General features: G+C 35.1%; 1 pseudogene; it reads right to left on the bottom strand.

The window, feature by feature from the left end:
* The window catches only part of LOC125237547, a 31,660-nt pseudogene extending 23,982 nt beyond the window's left edge, over positions 1–7,678 (bottom strand).
* Between the last annotated feature and the right edge of the window lie 11,944 nt (positions 7,679–19,622).

A 19,622-nucleotide genomic window follows, 5' to 3' on the forward strand; every position in this document is an offset into this window, starting at 1 on the left:
ATTTATTTCATAACAGATCGTTACATGTCAGTACTAAATAGTATATTATGTTATTATTGTGTATAATTAAACTCAAAATATATTTATTTCATTTGGTATAAACTAAACAATACCTATGTTAAACTATATTATAATTATAGTATACAGTTATAATTATTTATATTTATGTATATTTATTTATATTTATCACATATTTATCGTACTATTAAAGTGTCAACGGCAATTTAAAGAATTCGTCGTAATCGTAAAACAATTCAAGCAACAGCCACTTTTTTGAGAGCTGCTTACCGAGGTTTCCGTAGTTTCCGAGTTATCTTTGCTATAAAGTTAGTGGCGGAAAAAGATGGCCGCAAATTGATCAATTCGGTGATTTCGGTGTTCGCACTTATAGCACACTTTTTGATATACATACTAATATACTTATATATAATACACTATGTCTCAATCACTCACTTTCATTCCGTACACTTGTTACTTAATAAATTACCTATACATTTAATTATTATTCTTAGTGCATTTTAAATTTCAACTATTTTTAATTCTGATTTTTTTAGTCCTTCAGTTGACTAGTAGAGAACATTTAATAGAGTATTGTGCAAGTAGGATTAACTAAACAAATAAACACATATTTTGTTTACAATATCAACCTTCTTGAAAAGTTACTTATAGGTAGCCGTTTCGAGAATTTCACGATAGTGCGTTTATTATTTAAATCTTCAATTTATGTTTATTTTTCGAAAAAAAAAGGAATTTCTTTACCCTACATAAGTAGGTATTTATTTACTTGAGATACTTTATTAATTTTCCTGTGCAATAATCAAAATCACCCAATAAAAACGGGAAATATTGCCAATGGTTAATTATTTTCCCATTCCCGGAAATATTGCCAAGTGAAAAATAACATCACTCACAAATAATCTCATCTGACCCACATCACTCACTGGACACCACTGCACTACTAAACCAGAACAAACAGATCGTTTCTGTTATAAACTTCAGCCGATCTTGACCTTGGGTGCTAGTTATTTAGCCATCTTATAATGACCTTTGTCTACCAATCATTTGCAAGCGAAGAAAGCTCTAAGCAGTCTGGTGGTAGACTGTTAAGTTCAACAACCGTGACAATGGTATCTTAGCCTTTCTTAACGAACACTTTGAACTTGAAAAAGGACCTAGATTTCCTGGTTGTTTTCTGCAAATAGAATCACGTAGTGATTATGGGAAATCAAGAAAGTCTTTTATGTTTTTTAAGGAAATAATTATTATAAGTGTTAAAGCAGGAAAGGTTTTATTGCAAAAAGGTGACAATTATTTTCTATTAAATTACTTCCGTCACTAGAAAAAAAAGCGGCAAATATTTGAGCTCTTTGGACGGACGAATCGGAGTTAGCGACCGATATTTATTTGTGTATTGCTCCTTTTCTTTGTGACTAAATTGTTTGACTTAATTACGAGTAATCTGTTTAGTGTATAATACTAACTATTGCATTCAACTAGGTATATAATAAAGGAACTTTCAATATTGATAATGATAAATGAAAATAATTATACTTTTTTTTTACCTTGCTTGCCTTGTCTATATACTTACGGTCCTAATTTATTAGTTGCAGATATTTTAACACATGATACTTTACATTAAAATAATTAACTTTAAATATAAATTAAGAAATCTTTTCATGTAACTTTTTTGATTTCATTTTCCTAACAAAAAAATTAATTATAATTTCGTCTAAAAAAAATCATCATGTGCATTATCACATGTCACAATAACACTGTCTGTCATGTCAACAATTGTTTGTTGTAAATGTCGTAAAGGTTCGGCGGGAAAACTGCACATGTCATTGAAGTGGCCAGTTACAGTTAAGTGGTACGTAAAAGAGGTACTAGAATCTGTTCAATGAGTTTTCATTTAATAATCACATAAACAGGGTGTTTTTACGTAGCAAATTTGTTTTTCCGTTTTCTCCAAAAAAACATCGTAAAAACTATAATGTTTCACGGTTTAATATACTCAGAGACCGAGTAGGTACTATCAGCTGTAAAAATATCTGCATCTAATAAATTAGGACTTTATATAAGGATAAAAGCCCATCTTTATAATATTAAATATTGTAATATAGTAATAATTATTGGAAAAATGGCCTTTATGTCGATTGATGGTAAAAAACTACAGTCAGCTTAAGATATATTTTGATAGCATCGCCGGTGGAGATGTTATTTTAAACGTCCGATGAAATTATGACGATTACTTAACCTTACAGATGCAGTGCTATCGAAATTGTTGTCAACTTACCTTTCCTCGATTCTGTCGTCCATGGATACCTACAAGCTACAACTCCAGAGTATTCAAAGTCATTCAATTTGGTACATTGAAATCTAGGTGGATTTAATAACTTTTTATTTAAACGCCATGAATTCATTGTATTTTATTTTACTCGACTGTCCAAAAAAGAGTGTATTTTGTCTTATCCTGTGAGTGTTGCAAAAAATTGACTTTAGGGACTTTTTTTATTCAAAGTCGTCATTTACTGGCGTGATGTCATAACTGTCACAAACGAACGTCAATGGGCGTACACACCATGTCATACCTAGGTATATTATGATTTTCATAAATTAAGTAGCATAATTATATTTATTTAAAAGTGGAAAAAATACTAACTCGTCTGAGATTTGAAGTCACGTCAACATATTGCAAAAAGATCTTTTTCCTCCAAAATTTAACGAAATTTGAGAATCTGAATAACAACTCTGACATACCTAATCTGTGTCAGACTCTTTAGTTTCTTTTTCTAATTGCTATAAATTTTGAATATCATACCTATTTTGGCGGCATATTTGCTTACGTTTGTATGGACAACTTACCTCTTTCCTGTTACATCTTTAAATGTGTTAGGTATGACTGAGACTTGGTAGTTGCTTTTTTCGTTTAATTGTTCTTAATAAATTGGATGGCTAAGATACCGTCCTATTCGTGAACGGGATCTGTTTAGGAAAACCTATCTGTTTCATGAAATAAAACTATCGAATATTGTCGCGGTAACCGAAGCCAATATTCTGTTTGTTTCAATTCAACTAATAGGGATTGTGCTAAGTGTTTCAATTCAGCTAATAGGGATTATGCTAAGGTAAATATTATTTGGAATTAGATAAGATAAGATAATCATTTATTGCGAACCATGGTTACAAAGTTGTTTGCATATAGGTACATAGGATCACATGGCACCCTGCTGGGGTATGGCAATTTTTAATACATACTATTTAAACTTAATTACTAATTAGGCTTATTATAAGTGTGTATCTTCCATATACTCTTGGATAGAGTAATATGCCTTGTTCAATAGTAAATTCTTGAGCTTAGTAGTAAATAGGGAAGTTTTATCTACACATTTTATCTGGTGAGGTAGCTTGTTATATATCTGTATAGCTCTATAGTAAGGACCTCTTCTGTATATATCTAAAATCGGTTCCTGGGGAATATTACTAAGAATACGGATGCATTTTTTTTGTGTTATAAATAACTCATGTGCGTTGCTGCTATGACCCCACAATAATAGTCCATATCTTAACCAGGATTGTGCATAAGCGTAATATGCTGACAGAGCGCACTGGGTGTGTGTATTGGACTTTAAAATGCTGAATGCAAAAAGGAAGGACGATAATTTAGATTTTACTATAGCTACATGTTTTTTCCAGTCAAGGTGATTGTCAATTGTGATTCCAAGTAGATTACATTCTGATTCTTCTTTGATGTTTAGGTCCTGTAAAAGTGTTGTCATGTCGGTTGGTCGTTTTTGATGAGGTCTAAATTGTATAATTTTTGTTTTTGCTCGATTTATGATCAAATTGTGATCTAAAAGCCAGTCTGATATGTTATAAAAAGTGTGTATAATATGAGAGTAATTATTCGAGTTATTATCATGACTAAATAAGAGGGAGATGTCATCCGCGAATACTATGCATTTACTGTTGGTAATCTTTGGGAGATCGTTTATATAAATTAAAAATAACACACAGCCCAGTACGCTGCCTTGTGGAATGGAAGTATTGACAGTTAGCCATTTAGATTTTACTTTTTGCAGATGACCTGAGTTTTTACATTGGTGTTCGATTTGTACGAATTGCTGTCTATTTTTAAGATAAGATTGGAACCACTTGTACGCGTTGCCTCGGATGCCAATTTCATATAGTTTTTTTAATAAGATTGGGTGCGATACTCGATCGTACGCTTTGGAAATATCTAACAGTAGGCCTATGGAATAGTTTTTGTTTTTTATATTTTCTAGTTATATGTTGTATGTAGTTGTAAATGGCTAGAGTGGTCGATCGTTTCTTTCGGAATCCGAATTGATTTTTGTCTAGTAGGTTATATTTTTCTAGAAATGCATTGATCCGATCTGCCATGCATCTCTCAAATATTTTTGATATGGTTGGTAGAAGGGCAATGGGTCTATAATTGGTGAGATCATATAATTTGCCACCTTTTTTAGGGATAGGTTTGATGGAGGCTATTTTTAGTTTATCAGGGAAACAACATTCGTTAAAAGACTGGTTGATTAACGACGTTATGGGTGGGGTTAACTCATGGTTGCAAGCCTTGATTAGGATGGGGGGGATTTCGTCAAACCCGCAACTGTGTTTATTAGGGAGGTTTTGAATGATGTTGTGGACTTCTTGCTCGGTTACCGGGTGAAGAAAGATGGAGTTCACGGCAGGGTTTGGGCCATGGCGACCGCTGTGGTCGCGTGTCCCATCATTTTGTCCTACTGTTGCAAAGTATTCGTTAAACGTGTTGGCTATAGTTTGTGGGCATTCAACTTTATCATTTTGAAATTTTAATTCAATATTTTTGTGACGCGTTTGAACATTTTTTCCAGTAATATTTTTGATTACATTCCACATGGTCTTAGTTTTGTTTTCAGCTTTTTCTATTTTTTGTATGTAATTTAGTTTCTTTGCCATTTTTATACATTTTTGGAGTATTTTGGAGTATGATTTAAAATGGGATTTTAATACATGGTCATTGCTTTGGTTTACAATTATTTTAAGCTGTCTTTTATGAAGACATGATATTTTCAGCCCTTTAGTAAGCCAAGTTTTTTTGCAACTATTTAATTTAGTTTTTTTCAGTGGAAATGACTCATTCAGTAATTTTGTTAAGTGATAATGGAAGATGTTATAATTGGCGTTAATGTTTTCATGGTGGATTAAAATATTTTCCCAGTTTATATTTAGTGCAGCTTTAAATTTTTGAATGTTATTTGTGTTGAAAATACGTTTAACAATGTAGGTGTTGTTAAAGGTTATCGTGTTTAGCTTAAATTTATATATCAGGCATTTATGGTCGGAGAGACCCTCGTCTTCTACATACACATTACAGTTATTGTAGTTAGAAAATATAAAATCAATACAGGAAGCTGTATTCGTTGTTGTTCTAGTGGGTACATCTATGTGTTGGTGAAGATTAAACTCAAGCATATTATTACTAAGCCTTTCGTAGTTTGGTGAATTTTGAAATTTATTGAAATTAAAATCACCGGCGATAACAATATGCTTGTAACTTTTTGCTTTTATTCTATTTAACAGTTTTTCTAGAACATCAAAGAATACGTCTACATTTCGATCAGGTGATGAGTATCTTCTCTATGATGTCATCATCCTCCTCGCTGTTATCCTCGGCATTTCCTCCTCGCCATTTGCGGCTCATGGGAACCTGGGGTCCGCTTTGACAACTAATCCCAAGATTTGGCGTAGGAACTAGTTTTTACGAAAGCGACTGCCATCTGACCTTCCAACCCGAAGGGTAAGGGAAGGATCTTCTCAGAGTAATAGTTAGAGCAGCCATACTCAAAGTGTGCTCCGCGGAGCCCTAGGGCTCCGCAAATCCTCTCTAGGGGCTCCGTGTGAATTTTGGTTGACTGATATGCGACTTCAACTCTCTTCCATAAAACCAAAGGCCAATTGTAAAAATAAAAACTGATGTCGGGCCACGCTCAGTGTAGGGTTCCGTAGTTTTTCTATTTTTCAAAAACTCTCCTATCAAGTTCAAAACAATTTTCCTAGAAAGTCTTTATAAAGTTCTACTTTTTGTTAGATTTAAATGTAATTGTATTATTATAATCTTACTATTTGCATGTTACCTATTATGTTACTGTTAAGCAAGCATGTCTATGTTACATAGTATTTGAATTTTATATTTCGCCTGTTCTTATTTTTGTCTGCATGACAATATCATGTCACTTGATTTGTTTGTTTACTTTAGGATGCACGTTTCTTAATATATCTTAATTATACCTAAACAGTCTCGTGTTATTTAACCATTGCGTACTCAGAAAGCTGCGCTACACTTTTGTGATTTTTTTCATATTTTTTAAACATATGGTTCAAAAGTTAGAGGGGGGGGACGCACTTTTTTTTCCTTTAGGAGCGATTATTTCCGAAAATATTAATATTATCAAAAAACGATCTTAGTAAACCCTTATTCATTTTTAAATACCTATCCAACAATATATCACACGTTGGGGTTGGAAAGAAAAAAAATATCAGCCCCCACTTTACATGTAGGGGGAGTACCCTAATAAAACATTTTTTTTCATTTTTTATTTTTGCACTTTGTTGGCGTGATTGATGTACATATTGGTACCAAATTTCAGCTTTCTAGTGCTTACGGTTACTGAGATTATCCGCGGACGGACGGACGGACGGACGGACGGACGGACGGACGGACGGACGGACGGACGGACGGACAGACAGACATGGCGAAACTATAAGGGTTCCTTGTTGACTACGGAACCCTAAAAACAGTTGCATCACATTAGAATCTAGTGATTAGATTTTACTATTATGATTAAGACGTAGTAAAGTAAAGTTCGCAATAAACTATTGTTTTTAATTTATTTAATTTAAGGGTTCCGTCAGATATTTTGCTTTCCAAAAGGGTTCCATGGGAAAATAAGTTTGAGAACCGCTGAGTTAGAGTAAGGCCAGAAGAGATTTTAATGAGATTATTATTGGTATGTTTTCGAAAGTAAGATCATGTAACTGAATGTAGGTACTTTTTAATTTATAATAATACAAGCTTTGCTTATTTTGGGACTAGGTTGATTTGTGTAGGTGTCCCCCAATATTTATTTATTTTATTTATCTTACATTCTAGATCTAGAAAGACATTCAGTTGAATTCACTCTGTTTCTTAATAATAATTAAAACTTGTTTCACCCAAACAAATGTTGGATTAAAATGGCATTGGTAGAGCGTAAGACAAGAAAAAATTGTTTAATGTTATAATTTTGGTCTAAGTTTCTTTACCACCGACACACCGTTTTAGGGGGACACTTATTAATTATTTTTTTCCGGTAATACTGCTGGCGAAAATATTGCCGAAAGAAGCGACGCTATACTGTCTATGTTACTTAAATAGTAAAATAAAATAAACTATTTTATTCGGAGAAATTTGCAACATACTCTTGTTCTTCTTTTTTTTAATGCTTACAAAAATTCACGTATTCATACACAAGTAATCCATTTTGCACACCAAACTACATATTTAGTCACAAAAAAAATTTTATTTCACATTTAAAGCCACTGTATTGATTAATAAAATGAATTAATTTAAAATTACAACCACAGACAAAACTTCGAATTCGCGCCAAAATAGTGAGGGGAAAGTAATCGAGTCGGTCGATTTCTCCCCGGCATACTGTAGACTGAGCCGGTGCATCGATGGCGGTTACGTAACGCTAGTGATGTGACTTACGCGGTAATGTGTCACGTGTTCTTTCTTCGTTCACTTTCTTTTTTTTCCAAGGTCTTTTCATTTACTATCAAAGTTATAGAGTTGGCGCAGTTGAGCTTTTTGTGGCTTAATACCGTTTGGTAGCCAAAATTTCGTAACCGGCTACAGGGAATCTTGATTCCCATTTTGTAGCCGGATCTTTATCATAAACATCTTATGATTTACAAATATTTATGTAAAATCCATCCGTCAAGTGCACCACACAATACTTACAATAACTTATATTTTCACTGCACTAGTGTATTGATGCACCACACAAACTTTTTGTCGGATACTGTTTGGAGACTTACAACTTTACTTGTAGACTCAATATCAAAGAACTCTACTTAGAACTTAAGTCTTTTACATTATTTTAGCGCGACACCTAGAAAAAACAAGTCTTGTTTCTTTAAATTCAGACTCAAAAGACTCATAGTTACTACCAACACTACCTGTCGGACGACGTAACGCCGTGTCTTGCGTGGGCGACGGTCGCGACGACGGTAAGCAAACAGTTGAACTGGAGGTCGGCCAGTCACTTGGCGAGAAAGACCGATGGGAATGGGATTGGACAAGACATACTGGTGGTAAGTGGATAGGTATTGGTGTTTAGACAGTTAGATAATCCACTAGATGATCGGGTACTATATACCTATACAACAAAAGTAAAGCGCCCACTGATTATCGGACCGGATGTTAGAAGTAAAAGAGAAGGTGCGAATTGGACGGTGTTATGGAATAGCGAACTAAGCGCCAAAATCCGAAAAAAAAGTTATGAATGCAGTTCGGATATAAATGTGATAATCTATAGTATTGACTATTTCTTTGTTGAAAAATCATGCTTACAGCCTTATTTTAAGGGGTAGAATCAAGCGACACGTTAAAATTTGTATGGCATCGTTACGTAAAAACGAATTGAACTAAATTTACTTTTACAAATTATAATAAGCGTATATTCTAAATAGCAAAATCGAGTTAAACGCCATAAAAATGTTATTAATTCGTTTTGGTTTAAAGTTTTGATGATTTATAAACGCAATATCGATTTATCCGCCAATAGTGTCGTTTAATTCACATATTTGAAATTGCAGGATATTTCAATATAAATATCAAGAGGTTTTGTTATATCATAATATCTTATGTGCCATCTCCCGCTAATACTAATGAATTATTATTAGTTACAATGCCAATTTTGCCATATATGCTGATTTATTTGACATTTATTAAAAAAAGTTGATTGGAGAACAAAACTAAATTGTTAGACGGATTAGTCCTGTGGAAAAACATTGTTGAATTTATTTACAATAGCACTATTTACTCAAATATATGGAATTTTATTTTATTCCAGTATTCACTTTACCTCTAACAATTTGCATTAAAGAATCAAGCGACAAAATATGTCTCATAGTACGCTACGACGAAATAAATTAACCTCATCCCAGTATTAGTTCAATAAATAATCAGGGAAAAACGTTAATAACTTCGAAACTTGAATAGGTATGGTGTTATTTTTTTTATCTATTATAATTATGAACACTTTTATAGGTTCAATGTCAAAATTAACTTTTTTACTTTATAAATGAACTTACAACAACTGATTCAAATTTCAAATATTTCTAGCTCATTTTCTCGATTTCAACTAACTGTCGCTTGATCGCTTATTCCATAACACTGTCCAATTGTCAGGTTATACGACGAACTACTAGCCAGTAGGTGCTTTAACACAGGTCAGAGGAGATTGGCCTTAATACAGCAAGGAAGGAGCTACAGCAGGCTATAGACGTTGCAATACCACGCCAATTAAGTATACAAGGATTAAATGTATTCAATGGTTAAGGATGAGTTTAGTTATGAACTTAAGTTTTCCAAAAAATTACGCGAATTTTCTGTAGGCTCTTATTGGAGTAATGGCATTCTTAATAAGTAATGAAAAGAAACGAATATCAGTTAGGTTAATGCATATTCATTCGTTAGTTGAGAGGATAAAAGCTTATATAAACGTCTAATATTTATTTCTACCAACCTAGCACTATCCTTATTTGACCGCCAACAACCCACTTGAAAAAAGTAAACACACGAAGACTGGTACATCAAATTTGGTCTTCTAAACATTTCTTGCGCAAACATTATGTCACCATAATGCAGTTGTCACACTTATGGGACCCGCCTGCAGTTTAGATGAGTAAGCGAGAGAGAGTTATTCATGTATACGGCGGTGTCCTGCTCGCACACCGTAGCGGCGTGCGGATCTGCATATAATGTGAAAATGGCTTAAGTTGTTATGTCTTGTTTCATATTGTTTGCTATGTTGCCTCGAAGCGATAATTTCTAGAGGTTTCATCAATTATAACATGCTTATAAAATGTGAAGTATAGTAGCCTTACATCTTCTGTAGCCTTAGGCAGTGTTATAATAGGCGTTTATGTTACAACAGTAAATGGATTAGGTACTAGGTCAGTTATATTTAGAAAACTTACCTAAGAATCATTTTTTTGATGACTCATAAGACGCAAAGATCGTTTTTAATTATTTAGGTATGTACTTGTACGGTCAGCGTAGAAAGTGGTTTACCACTTTTAGATTTTATTTTTAACAAATAAGGTCGAAAACCACTTCTTTGGCTAACTGGCCTCTCTTTCATTAAGTAGGTAGGTACTTAGTATTTCTTACACCATTACCAAAGTTGATCCTAACAATAGGACAGGTAGGTACACACTTTACAGTCAGGAAATACATTCCCTTCAAATGTCCATAAATCCTTTAATTTTCTGCAAATTACAATATTTTTTTATTTATTTATTTAATAAAACATCTTACATAGGAACTTAAATGTAAATACAATGTCCCCCAAAACTGTTTACACAGTTTGACTGTGGGATCTGGGTGAGTCTAAAGGTACATAATTATAATTAGTTGTCATGGTAATGAATACAGATCTACATAAGTATATTGCCAAAGATGGTTAGGTAGTTCACAAATAAATGAGGCATCTAAATTTTGTCTAGGTAGTGTTTGAACAAAGCCCTCTTAAATCTATTTTTGTTTTTCTCTGTTCTAATAGCCACAGGTAAAGAGTTGAGTAAATAAGGTAAGCGTTTTTTAATGAGCCTATCCCCATAGTAATTGCTTACTCTGGGGACAGCATATTTACCTGCAGCTACAGATCTGGTGTTATATTGTTGGCTCATTTCAGATAAGTTACTCTCTTGATTGCCATGCTGATTAACTAATAATAGATACTTGTGTTTAAGAGTGGCTGGAAGAATTTTACATAATTTAAATAACTTATAATAATCATTTTTATATTTATTCTTAATTTTACTGCTCACTAATAATTTGAGAAATCTAATTTGCAATTTTTCAACTTTTTCCAAATTTGTTTTAAAAGTCAGGCCATAGCAGTCCAGAGAGTAACTTATGATTGATTCCACTAAAGATATATAGATACATTTTAGGGTGCTTGCTGGTATTCTATAGCTAAGGTGATAAAATCTACCGAGTAGGACTCTTAATTTACTACATAAATGCTCTATATGAGAAGATGTATTTACTATTACACTTTTTTTATGTACTTTTTTATGTATGTATGACAAGTATGTATTTACTATTACACTTTTTTTTTAAGAAATGGAATTACTTACTACCTATTTTACGTTGAAATGATATTGCTTCAATTACTTTTTAATGGGTAATGAATTAGGTAAAAGAGAAATAAAGCAGTAATAACAATACAACATCAATATCTTCATAAATCTATCGATTACATGCAATTAATCCGTTTTCCCATCACTACAGATCTATTATGCACATTTTGTTTATCCGGCACGTCACGTCATTGCATTGTGCAACTGGTAACGTCATAATTTCTGCAACGACACTAGTGATATAACAGAACTATGAAATACTGCTTCTTTAGATGCGCAAACTTATAAAAGCTGTTGGTATATCTATTTCTTGTTCCTTTTATATTTTTACAGTAAGTAAATTAAGTCATTATCCGTTTATTTTACATAGCAATTTAACCTATATACATAAAAGTACTAAAAATTTTTTGTTGTTAATAAATAAGGCTTCAAAGTACGTAACAAAATTACCAATTACGGTTGACGGCGACAAAAAGAACAGAAAACATAACTTTGTCTATGGATGGCCCGAGACATGTATCGACTGCTTTATGGGCGCGTCAGTCAAAAAGTCGGTCAAGAACAACACTTGTAAAGAATTAAAAATACAGGTTTACGTTTCCGCAGTTCGCAACTAGTTGCTGTCTGGAAATCAATCAAAAAGCCCTCGTGACTCATGATAATGAGTCATTTAATAAACATTATTCGACTGTTTTAAAAATTCGTAACACTGCAAAATCAATATTAGGTTCAAAACTTGTATAATTTGTTTTTTGTTACATCACGAAAATCCAGCGTGCATCGTGTTACATTGCAACACCAATATTTTCATATTCACAAATCGGCAATATTGATTCTCCCGATTTCTCCCGGAAATATTGCCTGTGAGATTATTACTGAAAATTCGTAACGGTACATCCCTATTATATTGATGTGAGTAGCAAAACTGATTTATTTATGATTATTTCTAAGTTCAAAGTTATGCGATATTAATCTCGTACTGGCTTTATAATCTTGTGCACCAAACTATCTCTGTTTTGCCCAGTGGTTGACTGGTAGAGAATGCCTTAAGGCGTTAAGTACGCCGTTTGTACTTTTTATTGTTAATTTGTGCAATTAAGTTTAGATAAATAAATATCGTTTGTTTTTCAATAAATTCCATGCCTTCGATTCAATTGCCTATAATTACCTACTAATTCTATCCATTATTATTAGGTCAACGTTGGCGTCTCAAGCACGGATCCATGGGTTATGAGGGTCATGACTTATTTCCCTCCTGGAGCCTAGGTTGCATTGCCATGCAAATTGACCACGAGACCTGGGACCTGGGCTGGGCACAGACAATGACCACGAGACCCCTGAGCCAAAAGCTGGATCCGCCCTTGTGACGTCTCGACTTTTTACAAAACATTGACGCTGACTGAGGGAGGCAAGTGGGAGGCAACTAGACGAATAGAAGGATACATGTAGATCTAACTCGTGACAACAACGGAAGCGAAAGATATCTGAAGTTACGAACTAAATGGTACGAAGGCTGTCGGTCGCTGTCCGCTACGCTTGACTGCCCGTGCCATCTCTGATTGTGACAGTATTTACGGAAGAAATGGAAGTCCATTCTTGAGGTAGGTAGGCCATTTTTTTCAAAGTTGTCCATGTCCACCCCACTTTTTTTGTAACATGGGTATTTTTTACGATCGATTCATATTCAATCGAGAGCTCTTTCGATCCTGATAAGAAAAAAAAATGTCCCAAGAATTCCATACATTTTGTCGTTCCTTCCATTCCGTTACCGCCATACAAAATGTATGAAAAAATGGAATTAGAATTGAAAGAGCTCGGCGATCCTGACTGGAAACCACATAAAAATTTCCAAATTAAAAAAAAAATGGGGTGGACAACTTTGAAAAAATAATTTAGCATGCAACTAATAATAACTATATGAAAAACACCTTATCACCTCTATTACTGACACATCCCCCTATTCTGGCCTCTATTAGTGATACCCTTTGTAAGTGAGACAAACTTTGTATTATACCTATCTAACTGAGACCCTGAATAAGTGGAATACCTCTTTAAGTGAGATAAATTTTGTCGTCCCTTGAAGTCTCACTTATCCAGGTTTCACTGTATAAGAAATCGAAGCTTGACAAACTTTGACTTGAAAACTCAATATGTTTAACAAACATAACTAATCGTAAACTAGAACTCGATCTCTCCATCGATTATTTGAAAACATAATGTGACGATCCGATAATCTCGTTTCGTACAAACCTATGCATGCATAAATATAATATTATTTTCATTCCAAATAGAAACATCATTCAAAACATCGGTAGCAAAAGTTCTAGGAAACAGGTCGAAACTCGACTTGGCGTCAGGCGATGGTGCGCAACCAATCACGATCGAGATGAGCGCGTCGGCGCTGGAGGGTGCGCTTCGGATGCCCATATATGGTAATACAAGCGAGCAATGCCGTCGGGGCTCCGGGGGGACGCTAGCGTGGCAGGTTCGGGCGGGGCCGTCACCCGAGCGGGCTATATAAGCCAGTACACGGGGCGCAGGGGGGGATTCAGGAACGAGTCGCGGGTCGAGGCAGCCACGGGGAGATCTCTCCAAAGATAAGAAGGAGTCATGTGAGTTCTTTAATATTTATCACTGTTTTTCTTTGTGATTTCATTATGATGTTCTATTGTGCTTTGTTATATGACTATTTTGTGGTACTTTGAAACATAACTGATTTATTAGGGGTTTTTATTATACACTTAGAATAATCTATGGATTTTAAATAATTCTCTGATATTCTAGAGCATATTATATTATAATTTTATTACAATGCTTAACTGCATATTTGCTGTGTTTGAGATCCAAGGGTATTACATTAATTCCAAGGAATGCTGAAGCTAACTAAATTATTTTATATGAGAACTTATTACAATGTTAATTATATGGTTATCTGTACAAGCTTTTGCTTTAAATGGACTAAGGTTCTAAACAACTTCAGAAGAACAATGCTTAACTGCATGCTTTTGTGTTTGAGATCCAAGGGTCTTATATTAATTCCAAGGAGTTCTGAAGCAAACTAAATGATATTTTATGTGTTAATTATATGGTTATTCTGTACAAGCTTTTGCTTTTAAATGAACTAAGGTTCTTAATCAACTTCAGAAAATACTGAAGCAATTTATATTTTATTTATTAATCAGAAATAAAAGATTATTTTATTTCTGGATATTTGATAATATTGTGATATTATATTTTTATTATATCTATAGAAAGAGCTGCTAATGGGGACTATATTTATGGAAATTTAATTGCTAAAGTTTATGGGATAGCTGGGTTTTGAGAATAAAAATAATGAGACAAGAAGATATTACAGTTTGGTTTTAAAATTATTTTTATTATTTTGATTGAATAATTCCTGGTACAATTCTTACTTATTTTGTCAATAAAGTTAAAGAGCTTAGGGACTAGGTTCTGTCGGGAATGCCAGTTTGAATTAAATATTTTTATTTCGGATTTGTTTTTGATAAATTAAAGAGACTCGGGTCTTTTCTCTTGCTACTTGGCATTGAAGTTATGATGCTTGTTTGGGCAGGAGGTCCAGGCTTGAGTATATCAGCTAAGCGTAACGTGACAGTTGAGGCAAGTCTTGTATAGCAATGCGTACGAGCTTACCACATACAATGATGGCCATTAAATGGAATTGTCTTGTTCAAATACAGTAATTGTAATTTTCATTTGTCGATATGTTGGAGGAGAGTCTGGGGTTCTATGGTTTATAAAGTTCAAAATTTTTGAGAGAACCGGTTGATAGGTTCACATTCCAGAAAAGATGATTCTAGGAAAGGATCCAAGGCCTGGCATTTTAGATGACAGAATAGGCGACCATACCTCATGCGCAAACCAGGGGTATTTGCCTAAATAAAGCCCTAAATACAAAATAAAACAAAGGGTTCTTGGAATTCTTGAATTGCTGAGAGTTTTCCTTTAATTATCTTTGAATAGTATTAATAGTGAAGTTGTATTCTCATTTTCGCTGATTCTCACTGATAATTTAACATAGAAACAATAGAAATAGCGTTCCAATTTTATTTTCGATTCAAAGAAAGAATTGAACTGGCAAATAGCTCTACGTTGATGGTCAGAGCTTAGTATGTATTACCGACTATGTATTGTAATTCATACTAGGACGCGTTGGGGATAAAACACCTTTAAAAATAAAATTCCTAAAAAATTTGACAAATAAATTGAAATTTTCACCTTAATTATTGTATTTTATTTCTTTCTACTTCACAAGGTGTATATTTGACTTTGAGAATTGAATGAACATGTTGGTTGTAATTGCTCTATAAAATAAATTATGTATCGGTACTCATCTATAGGGAATATCAGAATAGCGGAGACTATTATTACCTAGGAGGTAGAATTTCTGAATGTTAGGGGAATATCCAGTGTGTTGAAACTTCCTACACTTGAGAAAAGGATTTGTGGTTACTTCGTACAGCTTAGGCTTCCTACCTTTACTAAACGATCACATTTTATTATTTTTAACACGCTTTTATTAGGTCGTCGTGTATGTAACTATGTATGTAATGGAATCTAAGGAAGCTAATTTAACCATCTTCCAGGAGTCGTAGCGTAATGAAAATTGGCAGCTATATGTAGTTCCGATGACAATACAATAATATGGTACTGTTGAGCTGATCTGATGATGGAGTCGGAAGATATGAACTGGAACTACATGATGGAACATCGTATCATAGCCGTTTTTGGGTTTCTTAGAAAAGTCTTGTAATGAACTTTGACTACAATTAGGTTTCAAGGTCTGATGATGAAGCCGAAAGATATGAACTGGAACTACATGATGGAACATCGTATCATAGCTGTTTTTGGGTTTCTTAGAAAAGTCTTGTAATGAACTTTGACTACGATTAGGTTTCAAGGTCTGATGATGGAGCCGGAAGATATGAACTGGAACTACATGATGGAACATCGTATCATAGCTGTTTTTGGGCTTCTTAGGAAAGTCTTGTAATGAACTTTGACTACAATTAGGTTTCAAGGTCTGATGATGGAGCCGGAAGATATGAACTGGAACTACATGATGGAACATCTCGTATCATAGCTGTTTTTGGGCTTCTTAGAAAAGTCTTGTAATGAACTATGACTACGATTAGGTTTCAAGGCCTGATGATGGTGCCGGAAGATAAGAACAGAAAAAAAAACCGGCCAAGAGCGTGTCGGGCCACGCTCAGTGTAGGGTTCCGTAGTTTTTCGTATTTTGCTCAAAAACTACTAAACCCATCAAGTTCAAAACAATTTTCCTAGAAAGTCTTATTTCCGAGCGATTATTTCCGAAACTATTAACATTATCAAAACATGATTTTAGTAAACCCTTATTCATTTTTAAATACCTATCCAACAATATATCACACGTTGGGGTTGGAATGAAAAAAAATATCAGCCCCCACTTTACATGTAGGGGTGGTACCCTAATAAAACATTTTTTCCCATTTTTTATTTTTGCACTTTGTTGGCGTGATTGATATACATATTGGTACCAAATTTCAGCTTTCTAGTGCTAACGGTTACTGAGATTATCCGCGGACGGACGGACGGACGGACGGACGGACGGACGGACGGACGGACGGACGGACAGACAGACATGGCGAAACTATAAGGGTTCCTAGTTGACTACGGAACCCTAAAAAGGGGGGGGGGGCTCGAGGGGGGAAGCATGAAAGAAAGATCAACGTAGTATTTAAAATAAGTTGGGTTAAGGTTTTCTTGTGATCCTTAAGAGTAAAGAAAAGGGGGGCTCGGGGGCGAAGCCCCCCGCATGAAAGAAAGATCAACGTAGTATTTAGAATAAGTTGGGTTAGCGTTTTCTTGTGACCCTTAAGAGCAAACAAAGGGGGGCTCGGGGGGCGAAGCCCCCCGCATAAAAGAAAGATCAACGTTGTATTTAAAATAAGTTGGGTTAAGGTTTTCTTGTGATCCTTAAGAGTAAAGAAAAGGGGGGCTCGGGGGGCAAAGCCCCCCGCATGAAAGAAAGATCAACGTAGTATTTAGAATAAGTGGGGTTAGCGTTTTCTTGTGACCTTTAAGAGCAAATAAAGGGGGGCTCGGGGGGCGAAGCCCCCCGCATGAAAGAAAGATCAACGTAGTATTTAAGATAAGTTGGGTTAGGGTTTTCTTGTGACCTTTAAGAGCAAACAAAGGGGGGATCGGGGGGCGAAGCCCCCCGCATAAAAGAAAGATAAACGTTGTATTTAAAATAAGTTGGGTTGAGGTTTTCTTGTGATCCTTAGGAGTAAATAAAAGGGGGGCTCGGGGGGCCAAGCCCCCCGCATGAAAGAAAGATCAACGTAGTATTTAGAATAAGTTGGGTTAGCGTATTCTTGTGATCTTTAAGAGCAAAAAAAGGGGGGCTCGGGGGGGCGAAGCCCCCCGCATGAAAGAAAGATTAACGTAGTATTTAAGATAAGTTGGGTTAGCGTTTTCTTGTGACCTTTAAGAGCAAACAAAGGGGGGCTCGGGGGCGAAGCCCCTCATAAAAGAAAAATTAACGTAGTATTTAAAATAAGTTGGGTTAGCGTTTTCTTGTGACCTTTCAGAGCAAACAAAGGGGGGCTCGGGGGCGAAGCCCCCTCATAAAAGAAAGATCAACGTTGTATTTAAAATAAGTTGGGATAAGGTTTTCTTGTGATCCTTAAGAGTAAAGAAAAGGGGGCTCGGGGGCGAAGCCCCCGCATGAAAGAAAGATCAACGTAGTATTTAGAATAAGTTGGGTTAGCGTTTTCTTGTGACCTTTAAGAGCAAACAAAGGGGGCTCGGGGGCGAAGCCCCCCGCATAAAAGAAAGATCAACGTTGTATTTAAAATAAGTTGGGTTAGCGTTTTCTTGTGACCTTTAAGAGCAAACAAAGGGGGGCTCGGGGGGCGAAGCCCCCCGCAAGAAAGAAAGATCAACGTTGTATTTAAAATAAGTTGGTTTAGGGTTTTCTTGTGACCCTTAAGAGCAACGAAAAGGGGGGCTCGGGGGGCGAAGCCCCCCGCATAAAAGAAAGATCAACGTAGTATTTAAAATAAGTTGGGTTAGGGTTTTCTTGTGACCCTTAAGAGTAACGAAAAGGGGGGCTCAGAGGGCGAAGCCCCCCGCATAAAAGAAAGATCAACGTAGTATTTTAAATAAGTTGGGTTAGCGTTTTCTTGTGACCTTTTAGAGCAAACAAAGGGGGGCTCGGGGGGCGAAGCCCCCGCATGAAAGAAAGATCAACGTGGTATTTAAGATAAGTTGGGTTAGCGTTTTCTTGTGACCTTTAAGAGCAAACAAAGGGGGGCTCGGGGGGCGAAGCCCCCCGCATAAAAGAAAGATAAACGTTGTATTTAAAATAAGTTGGGTTAGGGTTTTCTTGTTACCCTTAAGAGTAACGAAAAGGGGGGCTCGGGGGGCGAAGCCCCCCGCATAAAAGAAAGATTAACGTAGTATTTAAAATAAGTTGGGTTAGCGTTTTCTTGTGACCTTTAAGAGCAAACAAAGGGGGGCTCGGGGGGCGAAGCCCCGGGGGCATAAAAGAAAGATCAACGTTGTATTTAAAATAAGTTGGGTAATGGTTTTCCTGTGACCCTTAAGAGCAAATAAGGGGGCTCGGCAAAAAGAAATACTTAAATTTTGTTTGAATTAGTTGAAATGTGACAATATTTTCTAATCGAGTCAAACAAAATCCCACTAGCTGAGAGCTTCAAAACAATGTATGGCGAAAGTATGTCTCTCTAATGTCTTCAAAAAGTCCGCGATGGCACATGTCTATATTGTCTATATTTTACGGATAACTTACTTGGTATAAATATTTTTATGATAATACCGTAATAAGAAGGTAGCCGCTAGTTATTATTAAGTAGCAATTAGCAATAAGTACACGTTAAGCCACAAATGGCATGTAAAATCCGTCTACTTGAAATAAATTTATGTATAAATCTTAAAAGTATTTCATTATTAATGACTAAAAAGTATAAAATAAATTAATAGTTTAAAAAACACTATAAAACACGCTTTTATAAATGCACGTAAAAGCCAAAAATAAATTATGGATCGTTCAAGTTGTCTCTATTTGTGAGCTGAAGTTTAAAAACTATGTGCTTTTAATTATAATATTTGATTGTAAAAGCGTGGGGCGCTGGAACAGGAAAGACTTTCTTGTAAACAAATACTAATCCGAACTTCCT

The sequence above is a fragment of the Leguminivora glycinivorella genome, chromosome 21 (genome assembly GCF_023078275.1).
Source record: "Leguminivora glycinivorella isolate SPB_JAAS2020 chromosome 21, LegGlyc_1.1, whole genome shotgun sequence".
Lineage (NCBI taxonomy): Eukaryota > Metazoa > Arthropoda > Insecta > Lepidoptera > Tortricidae > Leguminivora > Leguminivora glycinivorella.